This window comes from Aulostomus chinensis, chromosome 6 (genome assembly GCF_037954235.1).
Source record: "Aulostomus chinensis isolate RoL2024-O1b breed Wild chromosome 6, RoL_Achi_v1.0, whole genome shotgun sequence".
Taxonomy (NCBI): Eukaryota; Metazoa; Chordata; class Actinopteri; order Syngnathiformes; family Aulostomidae; genus Aulostomus; species Aulostomus chinensis.
In genome coordinates this window covers 3,417,501-3,432,837 of record NC_141325.1, presented here as the reverse complement: position 1 = coordinate 3,432,837, position 15,337 = coordinate 3,417,501, and the positions used below count along the sequence as shown (strand labels likewise).

At 46.4% G+C, this 15,337-nt stretch overlaps 1 protein-coding gene across 3 annotated transcripts in view; it reads right to left on the bottom strand.

Moving 5' to 3' along the window:
• The window catches only part of rtkna (rhotekin a), a 66,904-nt gene that overhangs the window by 47,999 nt on the left and 3,568 nt on the right, over positions 1 to 15,337 (bottom strand). The window contains exon 1 of one of the 3 annotated variants that reach the window (XM_086205891.1): positions 14,762 to 14,785. The exons of the other annotated variants lie outside the window; for them this stretch is intronic. The gene's annotated coding sequence lies outside the window, so the exon portion shown is untranslated. Of the gene's footprint in view, positions 1 to 14,761; positions 14,786 to 15,337 lie in introns of those variants that run through there. 3 annotated transcript variants of the gene reach the window in all.

Below are 15,337 nucleotides of genomic sequence, written 5' to 3'. Positions count from 1 at the left end.
ATGGATGCTCACGAAAACATTCTGGCACCATAGTATGAGTGCAGGTACTGGGTTCTAAACCTGCAGCATGTGGATTCAGTGTAAATCCCCTGTGAAAGGCGATCTGCTGTGCTGCAGAGCTGCACAAATATTCACTTAGCGAGACCTCAAACACCTTGAGCACTACCCTGAATGGTGCTACGGGTGGGACTCCTACAGAGGGGCTCCAAAGTTTTCTGTCTCTCTCTTTTTTCACAGATGGGAAAGATTAAACGAGAGGTTGTAGAAACAGCGTTATCTCTCTAATAAACCAGCAAAACAGCTTACAAACCAATTCAGACTGACACCTTTTGACAAAAACAAGCTGGAAGAACAAAAACAGACAGGAGGGTTATTAAGGTAATGACAGAGCTGTGTGGTAGACAGGTGACTAACTCCAACAGCAGCGCTGCCTCTTGGCCTGGAGCCACCGGGGACGAGGAAGACTCAGGTATCTGTGGTTAGTGGAGATGTTACTATGACGATGGGGCCGGCAGCTCCGGACTACAGGGTTAATCTGATTTTAGCAGGGTTACGAGGGGACGTAGAAACCAATTCATACACAATCAGTTAATCCAACATCTAGTCGGAGGTCTTATCAAGAGAGGGAGGGATTAGTAAACAGAGACAGAATTACTTTTTACGTGAAAAGATTATAGAGTCAGCCTCCCGCCTGCCACACACACACACACACACACACACACACACACACACACACACGCACACACACACACACACACACACAGTGCATTCCAGACAATATAACTGGAGTGTTTCTTGTTTCAGAGCGGATGTGTGGAGGAATATGGAAAACTTCCTGTTCGTACACCTAATCAGTTGGAGGAAACACGCTGGAGTCGGAGGTGAGGGTCACATGTCAGCCAGAGAGCTAAAGAGACGCTCCACACAAGTGAGATGAAGCAGCCAAAGGAGGAGAGACATTCATTTGGATTTCTTATGTTTTCCATCTCTCTCCTGTGCGCTGCATAACAGAGCTGAGAGCCACAGCTGACTGCTAGTTAGCTTAGCACAATGAATGACAGTTGCTATTGTGTTTCAAACTAGCTATTTCAAATTGTGAGGCCCTGTGATTTTCTGCATAGCTGGGACTACTTTCCTGACTGGGTGCAGTGATTTGAAGCAAAACTTCAGCAAACAAAAGAAAAACACTTTTATTTGTTGCTAGGATTCATTCTGGATCTGTAAGAGAGGACGAGGAGGGTTCATTCATTCTGGAATCGATTTCAAGTCGACACACAGAGGACAAACCGCAGGTTTTGGAAGCTGAGCAGGTAAAACTGAGGTGCGCTAACCTGCCCATTCACTTCCAGTCACTGTGCTAAGCTAACTAGCTGTCAGCCTGTGGGTGTCATCTTCCTAATGCAGCACAGAAGAGAGAAGGGTTCCTCTCTCCTCGTCTGGCTCTAGGAAGGATGGACATTAAGCTCATTTCACAAAACGCTGGCTTGTTCCTTTAAAGGATGGAGAAATAAAAACCTGTTTTGTGCTCTGAACAGAGCCAGGAAGGAACAGTTTGTAACGAGACTGCAGACGTATTGAGCCATGAAGTCAATAATAAAGATCTGGTACACGACAGGGAAGCTCGATATGGCAAGAAAAGCAAAGTCAGTTCAGGTTGTTAGCCGATGATTTAGCCAGATTTTCAGCGAATGTAACTGAGCTGACCCTGAGGTTCATTTCTGCAATGGTCGCTGCTTGTTTGTCCATTTTCTCGAGTGAATAAATGCGTCTCCCTCTAAAATGACTCCTCCCACCAGGACAGGATGGGATAGGACTTTGTCAGAGAGAAATTCATTTAGCCGTTTTGTGCGAGCGATTTACTCGCGTCTTGGACATAAAGTGCACATAAATCACTTTACAGGAGAACACAAAATATACATCAGTCTAATTGCATCATCCGAATTTAATTTTCAGTTAATCTGCACTCTGATTTTTGTTTAGCAACATGATAAACTGATGAATACAGGATTTCTCCACCACTGCATTTAAACTGAGACCAAAAGACTTTAAATCAGCTGCTAGAAGACAGAAGTCAGTGTTTTCCATTTAAAAACGCCAGTGATCAAACTTCCATCCTCCTCAAACTGTCCTCCGGGGACGTTGGTACATTCTTAGATCCCAGAAATTAACTAGTGAATTAAACATGATTGTTGCAGACAGAAATTTACACACGGTGATGTCACCGGCTCAGACAGTCGAGCGATGACGGAGAGGCAAGTAAACAGCCTGATGTTTATCATTAAGCTGACATTTCCAGCCTCAAATCAACCAGATCTAATTGCCTCAGATAGAAATGCCAGCATTTATCTTCACAAGTTGGTGTGTGAGATTAAAAGAGTCTGAGAGCTGCAGCCGAACGGGGCAGGGAAACACCGGAGGGTCCCGACCCAGCCGGGCCCCAGACCACAACAAGGAGCCCGACTGCCATCTAAAACCCAACCCCACCCACACTGTGACACCCACTCCCTAAATGAGACATGCATTCACAGACAGTAACACACACACACACACACACACACACACACACACACACACACACACACACACACACACACACACACACACACACACACACACACAGGCATAAACTGACTAAAACCAAGCTGAAGCAAAGCGCTTGATGCCCGTCTGTCTGATGACGGCCCTGCTGAGGTTTCTCTAGAAACCTCTTCAGATCCAAGCGTTCACAGCTTGTTCCTCAGTGTCTTTTTTTTTTTTTTAAAGAGAGAAAAAGAACAAAAGGGGTTCAGGTTGCGGGAGAGGTCTCGTTTCAGTGTAGAAGACAAAAAGAAAAAAAAACACGAGGAAAAGTTCCAACATCTTTTAACTGAAGTTCAGCAGATCTGAATAGAATTACACGCCGGTGTTCCGCCAGCCACCGGGTCACATCTGCACGCCGTGATGACAGCAGCGTGTGATGAGCTGTGAAACCAGATGTATCATGGAGAAATCCCCCTGGAGGTCAGAACCCCCCCCCCCACCACCACCACCACCACCACCACCACCCCTCACCCCACCCCCCATGCTGACAGCTACACACTCGTAATTCTGACACTGTAAATCTGGGTGAGAGGAGCATCGACCTTGTTATTAGGAGGATCAGTCTCAGTCGGCAGATTCAGAGTGATCTCATGGAGGTGTGTGTGAGTGTGTGTGTGTGTGTGTGTGTGTGTGGTGATTATGATGCAATCAAAACTAGTTCCTCTACTGTGTGAAGATGCGTCACACATCCGTGTGGAAGCTGAGGACAGATGGAGCAAAGACAAGAGAGATGATGAGTCGCACAGAACAGGATCTGGAAACAACGAGCTGAAGAGGTTTAACAACCCCGTCACATTTCCGGATCACCAACTGAGCTTTTCAGGAAATGCTGAGTGTCTTTTCAAGAGATGCTCACTGGAAATCCAGCTCCACCTCCCAGGAACTTGCTGAGGTTTTGTTTTTTTTTTCTTCCTGCCTGGTACGGCCCCCTAAACTCTCGTATCGAGGGCCAACACAACTGTCAAAACCACTGAAGCTCTCATCTCAACTCTCCACACAGAGGTGAGGAGTGAGGAGAGTCTTGGACGGTTGCTCTCATCCTGTTTTCAGCCTGCACTTCTCCAGTTCCAACTCTGGAGGGGGCCATAGAGTCACTCTGACCACCAAAGATGCATTTGAGAGGTATCAGTGTTCCTAACTCAAGAAACCGACTGATAAACTCTAATCCATGGACACTGACTGTTTTCAACCTTCTAATCCCTCCACCCCCATTCATGGGTCCAGAAAAAAACGACTCAGTTAACATTGTGGGGTATCCAAGTCTCCTTGGTGGTATTTCCATCATATTCGGTGCAGCAAGAGTGAAGGAGATACTGGCCCGGTGGTGCTACTGTGGAGAAGATCCTCGCTGCCATGCTCTTATCTGTTGTATCCTATTACTGGGAGGGTAAAAAAGCATACGTCTGTAGAGACGGTGCAGCATCATGTCAGGAGGAAGCAGATCGGTCTGGCTGCTTCCCAGAGTCAGTGCTGATTTTCAGGAAGGCTACCTCCAGCAGTCACTCGAGACCCTGCATCAGCCCTCCTCATCGCTCTCAGGAAGCAGCCGGCTCAGTGAGAGAGAAACGGAGTCGTCAGGTGATTCATCTCCATTGATTTCTACCTTCAGGGCCAAGCGCTCACCTGAGCTGATATATGTGCCTTTGAGAAAATGAATAAACAAAGACAGTTCGTTTATTTATAAAAGAGTCCGCTCCCCTAATGAATGGCCGTGTCATTAATATAAAGTGAATGTCAAATGCTGAAAGGCAGGTTGAATAATGAGGGGAGGAAGGTGTGGCGGAGCTGCTGGTGGAACGGGGCCGTGGAGCAATGGCGCCCTCTGCAGAGCCGCAGCAGCACAACCGCAGGAACATGAACCCTCAGTTCAGGTTAGTTGCCAAGCATTCCACCAAATCCTCTCCACATTTTCTTGAGTCAGATTCAAGCACTTTCTGAAGGAGTTCAAGACGTATTCTGAAACTGTACCAGCATCTCGCGGCTGTGGGCTGCAAATAAAATGCCACTAAATCCCAGCATTCATTTCCCTCTGCTGTTCCTCGAGGTCTTGAGGTTATCATTTTGGTATTCATCACACTTTTGACAATTTTTATCATTTCTCGTTTTGTACAAAATCTGTGGAACAAACCCAACATTTGCTGCAACAACCTGTGAAATTCAACGGCACCCTGATATCCTAAAATAGCTAAGGTGGCAAAATGGATCAGGAGGACCCACTGCAATTCACAAACAACAACAAAACTCCCATTAGTGTTTGGGTTCAATCCCATCATTCAGATTAAGTCGAACATTTGTTATCTCCCCTAAATTAAAGACAAAAGTTGGTCTATAGGGTGGCTTTTGATGGATAACCAGCGGGAGCGTTTAAAAATGTGTCACTAACCCTGACGTCCACATCAAAATCCAGCAGCAGAAGGAACTTTTTACTGACGAGCCGCCGTTTATGACACATTCATAAATGAATAAATCCAGCGAGATGAGACGGACAAAGTTCACATTGTCTGCAGCGAACACGCAGAGCTCCACAGACACGAGCGCTCAGTGAGAGACAGAGACAAAACAAAACTCATTGTTCCACATATAAACAGTCAGATGTGGAACAAACACACCCGCTTGTTTGTCACTGACTCACATCTTCTAGTCTATAATAAAAGCTGGAGCCGGTGCAGTAAAAGTCTGCCTGGGTAAAACAGATTCCAGACATCTAAACATCTGCAAAGGTAATCGAGGAATCCAAACATCCGTAGGAAAGACGCAGGGACCATATCTCAAACCGACAAGGACAACGACTCTAAAGGTGACGGAGTGTCTGCTGGAAGACGAGCAGGAGAATGTTTAATGAGGCGACCAGGAGCCGGGCATGGTGGGAACCTCTGCGTTAATTCTCCCTTTCACAAGGAGACATTTGTGTTTCTTGAAATGACATCATCCTGGGGGATTCCCCTGGCGAAGTTTGGACCAAACATTCACCGATACACCTCAGAAAGTTCTGAGAGCAAATTACATGTATGGTGAAGTGTCTTAAACACTGTTCTAACATTTCAACAGTGTGGGTTTGCATGTCAGACATACACAAAGGAGCGCTTCAGCACCGGCGCTGGAGCAGGGAAACAAACTCGGCTAAAACAGGACGGAGTCGTACATCTTTGTAGGGAAGGCAAATTTATTTATATAGCACGTTTTCATGCAAAGGACAAACCAAAGTGATTCACGGGAGAAGAGAACAAAAGGGGAGAATGCGAGAAAAACAGCAAAATGCACTCAGAAAGCAATAAAACAAACCCTAAAAAAAGAGCACGATGTCTGTGAATAATGAAAAACAAATCAGTGAGATGAGTCTTAAAGGTGCTGTAATATTCCACTCTAAGTTTTGGCAGCATAGCAGAAGAGTTTCTAGATTACTTCTGATTACTCACTAACTAAGTTTCTGGACCAGTCTGACCCACATTTGGAGCCTTGACGATTTACCTAAAGGTTTAATTCATCCAAGTATGGTAGGCAGGCTGGCTTCCTTTTCTTCTTCTTCTTCTTCTTCAGGTATGCAACCACGGAAAACTCATAACAATACCAGCACTCGAAGTGTTGACCTCCGCCAAGGCTACAAGCTCACGATTCTCCTATCCGTAACCGTTGCATACGTCTGGAGACGATGAAGGATGGAGATGCAAGTCCAGCAATTCAGTCAGATGGTTTGAATGAAGGTAGTTTCAGTTGAGTACATTGAAGGAGAAGAAAAATATCTCCAGCTAATAAACGAAAGGCTGAGATGATCACGGTGAGCTGAGGTGAATTAAAGAAATGAATAAATCCGATGTACAGTCGCTGCAGTGTGCTTTCCCGCCAGTGGTGGTGCCTGTATTCTTCCCTGCACTTTCATGGTGTTATGGGAGGGAAACACTGCAGCTCACATGTGCAAACTGGAACTAAAATTGTGTGTTGCACAGTTTGTTTAAGGTTCGGTTTTGCACCCTGCACCTGGATCCATTTCCATGAGGAATTTGCCAGGATATTTCCCTCCTATCACATCCTTGAAACAATTCCCGCCAAGCTGCCATGTCTCAGGCGTCCGAGTGCTGCCGTCTGTTGTGTTGCCTGCCACATGGGGGGAGGTTGCTAGTTTGGTTCCTCCCGTCACCTCTGGTTCAGTTCTGCGTCCGTACAGACAAGGGATGTGACACCGAAACCATGAAAAAACACACCCTTCACAACCCAGTGATACACAGGAAGCCCAATCTTTTGGCTGCACAGGGAAGGTTGTGTTAGACTGTGCGTATTCGCTGCACACATGGAGGCTCATTAGCTCTGCCCTTGAGAACTCGTTGAAAAGTTCCGAGTGAATATCGAATATCATTTCTACTGGAAACGCCCATCCCTAGACTACCTGACGTCCTTGAGAATAACAGATGTTTAGAATACTGCAAATGTAGGATTATTAGGCTTAATATCAATATGCTACGTGATTTATGGTGTTTTTGGAGTGTTACAAGAAAAAAAACAGACCAAACTGAAAACCATGCAAAACCATACAAACGTGAGACCAACCTAAACATGGATTCTGGGAGCCGCTCCACCTCCAGTACAAACACAATAGTTGGAGGGTGGAAATCCAGGGAGGAAACATGAGGATTCAATAGCGCCTCCTAGAGGAGCAACAACAAAGACAGCCTTAGGGTGAATTTGATGATGTACGATTGGGGTGAAACAGAAGAAAAAAAGAGATTTGTAAGTCTGTCTCTTGCAGTGTTTAAGGAAGTCAAGACAACTCCTGGATCTGCCCTGCGATCCAGGTGCGACCCGCCCCTCCTCCGAGTGTCAGGAAACTGGTCGGGTAGTTTATGTGTACTCCTGCTAACAAACACCCAAAACATAATCTCATTAGCAAAGGTAACAAACGCTGAGACAGCAGGAACAATCCAACAATCCAACAAGATCAGACAGCACAGTGTGTGCCACCGGGCCCAGTAAACATCATATTAAAACACGAGCACGCTGGCAGGGACGAGTACACTCGGCGGCATGCAGGGAATGCAAACATGCATAATAGACCCATCTGCTCTCATAAAGTCAAACACCTGCTCAGCATCATCTAAACAGAGAGCAGCATCATTGGCGGTTTGCCCCCTCGCCCTCTCCTCTCAACAAGAACATCCAATGAGCTCCCGGCCGCGCTCCACCGTAGAGAGAGACTCGCTGGTGTTCGGTGAACGGCTGCAGCCCCCTGATCTGGTGTTGTTTTTTCTTTTTTGCAGTGCGAGAACAGAACACACATCAGTTCAACGGTTACGTGCGTCCGCGCCAAACACCGTTGTTAGTCATTAGTCAGATCCTCGGCTCTACCTGCGCCATGCAGGTGACTTCACGTGACCTCATCCTTTGTAACAGTCAGATTACTCCAAATGAAAACAGTTCTACCAACCACTGCAGGGACAGGCACGAACAACACACCTACCACCCCACTCTCTCACACACACACACACACACACACACACACACACACATTCCTGTGGATGAAAGAGAGGCCCTGACTCCCATCTATTTGACAATTCAGTCAGGTGGTCATTTGATGTATAGGAGGAGCAAAGTATAAAAGCCTCTTTGTTCAGAGCAAAAATGAAAGAATAGAGAGCAGAAAATAAAGGTGCGGCAACAGCAGAGAGGGCTGATGGTCCTAATGGCGGCGTGGGCTGGAAGGTTAACGACTTGTCCCTGGTTACAGACTAAACTTAGAGCAGGTTTGTGATGGATTTGCATGCGATGAAGGTGACTTCCTTTTTCTCTTGCTGTCAATCCAGGCTTACACTTCACCATCCACCGGTTTGGTGTTTATCTCCACATGGGATGAAATAAAAGCCATACATATCTGCCCCGGGGGGATGAAGCCTTTCCATTGGATAGTTCAGGAAGGAAAGGAAAACGGACCAAAGCTGCATCCACTAGGTGGCACTAGAGAACACACACTCATACTAAAAAGTGTGTTGCTGTATAACAGATCGATTTCAGCCAAATGATGTTATGTCACTCCCTGTAACTTTGACTTAAATTCAGTCTTCAGTCCGGGACTCTCATCAAACGTGTGTGTTTGGCAGAGATCTGACCTGCTCCTGGTGAAACCGCCTCGCTGCTGTAACCCAGACAACCAACACTCAGGATATGTTGCGTAAAGGGAAATTCACATTCCGTGTAGACCCGAAGATGGCGGTAAAGGCAACGATGCACATGGACGGGGTTGAAACAAACAGTAGAAGAAGAGCTGTCCGTCTTGAGGAAAGACATCCGGTTGGAGAGACTGTAGTGGCTCTTCTGCCACTAGATGGCAGTACCTGTGACCAAATCACAACTGAAGCACTTTTTGCGCTTACTATGGGTTTTTCCTCAAGTCTGAATTCTTGCTTGTGTTGGACGTCGCTTTGGACAAAAGCGTCTGCTAAATGAAATTGTAGAATTGTAGAATTGTAGTGGGTCTTTGGCGCCAGCTAGTATGGACATGCAGCTGGCGTCTGGAGATGAAGACAAATCCGTGAAGACAAACGACAGCAGAAACAGCCGATCTGTCACGAGTGATAGACCAGCTGTGATAGAGTTTATCCATACCAAGGCTTCTTTTTCTAATGCAACACATCAAAATATGCTAATCAACCTCCCCGCCGTCTTCTCAGGAACCCATCACCAAGGTTTCAGAGGGTCAATGACATTTCCTGTTCCCACCAGGTGGCGCTCTGACTAAACTGACCCATTCTTCCTTGGACTATACCACACTCGTCCACCATGTTTGGTGAAAAATCTTCCACATGTAGTTTTTGTGCAATCCTGACGGCAGACGAACGCCAGCGAACATGACCCGCTCACTGGAGGTGGCAGAGTCTGACGGCCTTTGACGAGAGCCGCATTTCTCCACATCGAGGGACAAAGACTCTCATATTTCTGAGCCCCCGCGATTTCAAAGGGAAGTAGACAGCTAGTGTCCTAGACTGTAAACGAAACCTGACATTACTATGTGTGTGTGTGTGTGTGTGTGTGTGTGTGTGTGTGTGTGTGTGTGTGTGTGTGTGTGTGTGTGTGTGTGTGTGTGTGTGCCTTTTTGTCAATGTTTAACTGAGCAGTATTCAGCGGGGGTCTTATGTTCACGGGAAGAAGATACCTTTGGCATGAGGCAGTGCAGCTTTGTTTTACAGCCTCTGAGCTCTGGGCCTGCTAGGTTAAAGTAAAGGTCTCTTCTGGGATGTGTATAGAGAGAAGAAATGAAAAGATAAAGAGACATAAAACAAACAGTCATCTTGTGTCTGGAGGTAAAGACAAAGGAGGACTTTCTTTTAGTGAAATGTGGAGCAGGAAAGTGGGTTAGCGCGACAGTACGTGACACAAAAAAAGAACATTTTTCTTGCAACATCAGGGGACCGGAGGCTCAAAGAAGCAGAGTGGCCCACATTATAGAGCTCTCCTGGGGAGCAGAGGGGAGGGAGGGAGGGAGGGAGATTGTGGAAGGATGTGAAAGACACAAGATCATTTACCTGCAGTTTCTTTAATGACACACGTGTTCATTACGACTGTACTTACAATTCACAGCAGCTCATATCGTCTGCAGCCCCCCTTCCGGTTTATCACGCAGTAAAACAAGGATGACAAGAACAGTTCTGGGTTATTCACGAGCATTATCCACCTCACTAAGCCAGGTGTTAACTGAAGGAGACAGGTTTGATGATGCATGGAGGAAGTTTCCCACCTGGGGGAGGGTGTATAGCTGATGATTATGTCACCTTCGTCTATTTCGCCGTCTGTCCATTAACCACAAAGTTGCTGCCTCGCTCGAGACGGCACACACTGGTGAACAAAGCTGCCTGTGTCTGGGAACATGCAGTGAAGCTTGCGCAAGGACACACTGGCTCTGCTGCTGCTGCTGCTTAGTCACTGACTGGAAGTGTTTCTGTGTGTGTGTGTGTGTGTGTGTGTGTGTGTGTGTGTGTGTGTGTGTGTGTGTGTGTGTGCAGAGCCTGACAAATTGCACATACAGTGAATGACTAACGTGAATAAAGGGCGCAGTTCTGTTTGTAACATTTGCTGCTGGGGGGGGGGTGTAAATGTGTAGGCGTGCATGGAGACACTGACATGTGTGAAAACTGGATACTGACAGTATGTGTGAGTCACTTCCTGCGTTTATCTGTAAGTGTGTGAATCTGTTGTTTTCAGTCCATTCCCTGCGAGCCGCTAATGTCTGTAGGTCCTGGGTGGGGTGGGGGGGGGGATGGGGTCACGGGCAGCATCAGCAGCAGACCCTCAGCTGTTAAAATGCACCCCGACACCAACTGTAGCGCCACTAACTGCGGTGGAAGGCCAAAACACTCCAGAAACTAAAAATATACAGGCCTCACACAGACAGGCTGCACTCAGGAGACGTGGAAACGGATCACTTGTGGATTCTACAGTTATTTCATGTCTGAGGGAAACACGATACACGTTCTGCTCCACGCTGCAGTAGATATGTCCCACCTACAGCTCAGCGTCAGTCTGTGGATTGAGGCTCTACATTGAAAAACACGCTCAGTTTATAAATCAAGAAATATTCTACAGATCAAGGCTTGATCTCAGGGCCGTATCTGGGTATTCTTTTGCTCCGACAACATTGCTAGTCACAGTGAGATCATGTTCACCAGCTGGAAAAGCAGTGAGAAGCTGTTTTACAAGATTAAAAAACACATGGAAGCAATATAAAGAATACAAGCGTGTATAACCGGGACCATTATTGATAAAAACTATTGACACGTGCTGACATTACATTTTCACAACCTCTGTTTACGGGTTGGATTGTTTTTTTGACATTTGCAGCCGCATTATCACCGAATTTTCACGAGAGAGCTTCGAGTACAAGTACTGACATTGTGTAGGTTTTACATCATTGTGGTCGCGACTCACTTTGCTTAATAACAAGAAAAGAACAGTAGGTCCGAATAGATGTTTATTTTTTTTCAATATTTTCTGATTTCTGCAATGTTTTGATTATTCTTCAGTGAGAACAGAGACTTCAAAAAGGTTGAACCAGACTTTTAGAGGTCAAAAACTGCATGCAGCACCTTAAAAGGAACTGTTATCTCATCATTTTAATCTCCAGCTCTACATTTACTCCTTTAGAGGAACTTTGCATGATTCACAGAAAACAAAACATCTTTCTCTTATCCTGGTGCTTCACGCAGCCCCTCAGTTCATCCTCTGTCTGTATCAAGCCATTTTAGCTCCTGTCTCATGAGGACCACCCCTCCCATCAGGCCTGCGCTCTGATTGGCCAGCTGCCGGAAGCCCACTGAGGGGCAGCACCCCTGTTCTTTGTGGCCGTGGTGCGCCTGAAGCCCACGACTGTATGAAGACACGCATGCTGCGAGCTGACAACAGGGCATCGGGAAAGCAGGAAAAAAAAACAGAAAAGAAGAAGTTGGAAGCGCAGTCTTCAGAGCAGCGGGATGCCTGAGATTTCTGCTCGTAGTGATGACTTTTACACATGTTTACCTCCAAATTTAAACCTCTGGCCAGGTTTAAGGCAACATATGGCTTGGGGAACACAACAAGTTAGGAAATCTAGACTGTAGAAAGACTTGCCAGCAGTGGTTCAGATCGCCACGGGAGGGAACAAATGAAAGAAATTATCTTTGATGCATGAAATGTCGCTGCATACAAACAATATACGCTCTATTACATTAAGATGATAAACTACATGATGAGCTTGCCTGGTTGGATAGAAAGATAAAGAATGTAGGTATGGAGGTTGGACAGTGAAATGCATATGAATCTCAACTATACAGCCGACTTCAACAATAAAGCATTGTTCTCTCTTTCACCAAACTTAATAGGCAAACATTGCAGTCATTACCACGGGAACAATAGCAGGACGTTGGCTGATTTTTACTCACAGCTTGAAGCACAAACTGAGATTAAACAATTTTCCATTTGTGCTAGCAATCAGAGGCAGAGTGGGGACAGGGCTTCACAAAGCTTAGTGTGATAAAAAAAGTTAAACATTTGCTAGTATAAATGTCCCACAGCATACCAAGAAGGCCTCCAAGCATTCAGCTCCGATGGCTGAGCTTTGTGTGAGAAGACGGATCTCAGACTTATTCCAAGCATCTGTCTGGTGTCCCTGCTGTGTTCGACATGCCAGAAAGCCTTGAGGGTGCACACATACACTTTATAATTTAGACAGATTTAACCACTAACGGGCAGTTTTACACTAATTTGGCAGATTGAGCTAAAAATCCTGTATCATAACTCTCAGAGAGCAGGCCAGTTAAAGGACTGGGCACTGCGGTTGTTCAAGTGGTGTGGTGGAGAGCACCCACTCCTCAGGACCCCCAGGCCTCGCAGCCGCTGCGCCTGCCATTTCATGCCCTAGAACAGGGTTTGGTGTTGGGCTACGGTGCAGCGACGGCCCATTGTTCTCTGGGTACACAGAGCTGCCTTGAGAGATTCAGGGGAAGTTCTGGCATTCCTTGAAAGCAACTCTTTTCTCAATGGGTTCATGGTCTGAGGGTTCTTTTTTGCTCTGTTGCCCTGGCAACATCTATATGACCCTTCTCCCGCTGTGGGGAGGCAAACATATGCGTACATAAACAAGCTTAGTTCATCACAGTTCTTGCCAAGCCACATTAAACACAAGCAGAAGCCATAGTGAGAGGCTGCGGAACATAAGGCTGCTTACAGTGCAGGCTCGGGGACTATAAACCATACATGCACCGCGCATCTGGAGAAAACATAGCGGCGGACGACATCTCAGACCGGGACAAATAAGACTCAGTGGCATCTGGTTCCTCAGGCAAATACACTCCTCACACCCTGAGACATCTGCAGGGCCCTGGAGTGGCCATACAGAGGAGAAACACACCACAACCAGGGAACACAGAAGAAACATCAATATGCTAGCGCCACAGGATTAGTGGCATTCAATGCCACAAGGTAACTTTTTCCAAAAAAAAGTGATTCAATCAAGTTTAGTGTCCAAGTTCAATCTCCTGGAGAAAGAAATGCTCTCGTGCTTACAAGAAACAACAAACTCTCAGGTGCTCACCAGAGGAGATAAACTTTCTGGTGCTCACCATGAATCATCTTATAGTTTTTCTCTTTTCTGGTGAGAATCAAATTCATCTCTTTCTCTCTCTCTCTTTTTTTTAACTTCCTCCATATTCACAAAATCTCACGGCCTCAGAAATAAATGTTTTGTTTCTCCACGGCTACGTTTCGTCTCTCTTCGGCCACTCCAGAGCTTTGAAGAAATCGGAACAGAAAAATAAGGCCACACTTCCCCGAATGTCTGACAGTGCAGAAAGAAAACACAGCATCATATCACTATAATTTCCAACTAGGAGTTGCTCCACTTATGGTGAGACACATTGTTTTTAGAGTGGGAATATATGCTGAGCAGTGGCAACACCCATGGGATCCAAGTTTCACCAGAGCCGTTGGGAGCGTCCTGGTGAGTGAGTGGATCGACAGGGTGGAGAAGCACCAAAACCAACCAAACCGCAGCCCGACATTGTAAAAGCTTCGACTCAACAAGAATGCCAAACTCTTGCCATATACACTCCTGTGAGATGGGAGAGAGCGTGGGTGGATGGGTGTGTCATCACACACACACAAACACACACACACACACACACACACGCACACCTAACCACTTCCTGGCCATGCATAGCTGGTGGTAGCCACAGCGGTGTGGACTAGCGAGGGCCATCCTTGAGTTTAAACATAACGCAAAATGAAGCACATTCCATCCCCACCTCCATAATAGGAACTGTACGACCCACTCTCCCGCTGCATGCCTGGGTGGCTTCAGCTGAGAAAGCAGAGCCGCGGAGGACAGAGATGAGAGCAGAGTGCAGAGACACACTGATGGCCTCGTAGATGAGAGGAGAAAGCAGATGTCGTTTCTGCTCCTGCTGAGAGCGGCGGGCGGGCGGGCGGGCCGAGGATCTGCGGGACGGCTGGAGAATGGATTTCTGGACAAATGCTGTATGAGCATGTAATCGCTTCCAGCGGGTTCTCTGTCCTTGTTGACTCTCTGACCGTATTACGCTGTCAATTTCAGATGAGCACATAGCGGATTGATTCAGGACCCGGCACGCAGAGGCGGAGGACTCCGAAAATGGCCAGACCGTCAGGATGTCTCCAGATAATCCACCGATAAACACTGAAGTCAACTCACACTGAAGCAGCACGTCTACACATCACATGGTCCTGGTTCAGTGTCAGCCATCTTTGAATGTCTGAATGTCAAATATTTACTCCACTGATTGACATCATGAGGCTCAAACTCAGCCTCTAGCATAATAATGGCAGTGATTCAGTCACACAGAGTCAGGCTCTTGGCATCATTTGCCTCTTTGGCCTGCACTCACACCACGTAAACACACACACACACACACACACACACACACACACACACACACAGAGCAGACTGAGGAGTGTGTTTTATACCGTTTTTCTCTATTCAGTAGATCCTATGTGTCCCTTTAAACGCTGTGAAAGGAGAGCCCTAACAAGGATCTTCCCTCTGCTGAATACAGATTGTCACTGCACTCCTACATAAAAATGAGAGCAAAACAAACTAATCTTGTGCGAGAGGAGCAGAACTAAGTAGTAGAATCTTTTTTAGTCATTTCAACATTTCAGTGTCGCATAACGTTTCACCGACCAACAAATGTAGCAGCACGCCACCTTTACATTCATCTCAGCTCAAACGTAAAGCAAAGACACACAAACGCACACCAGTTGGCACACT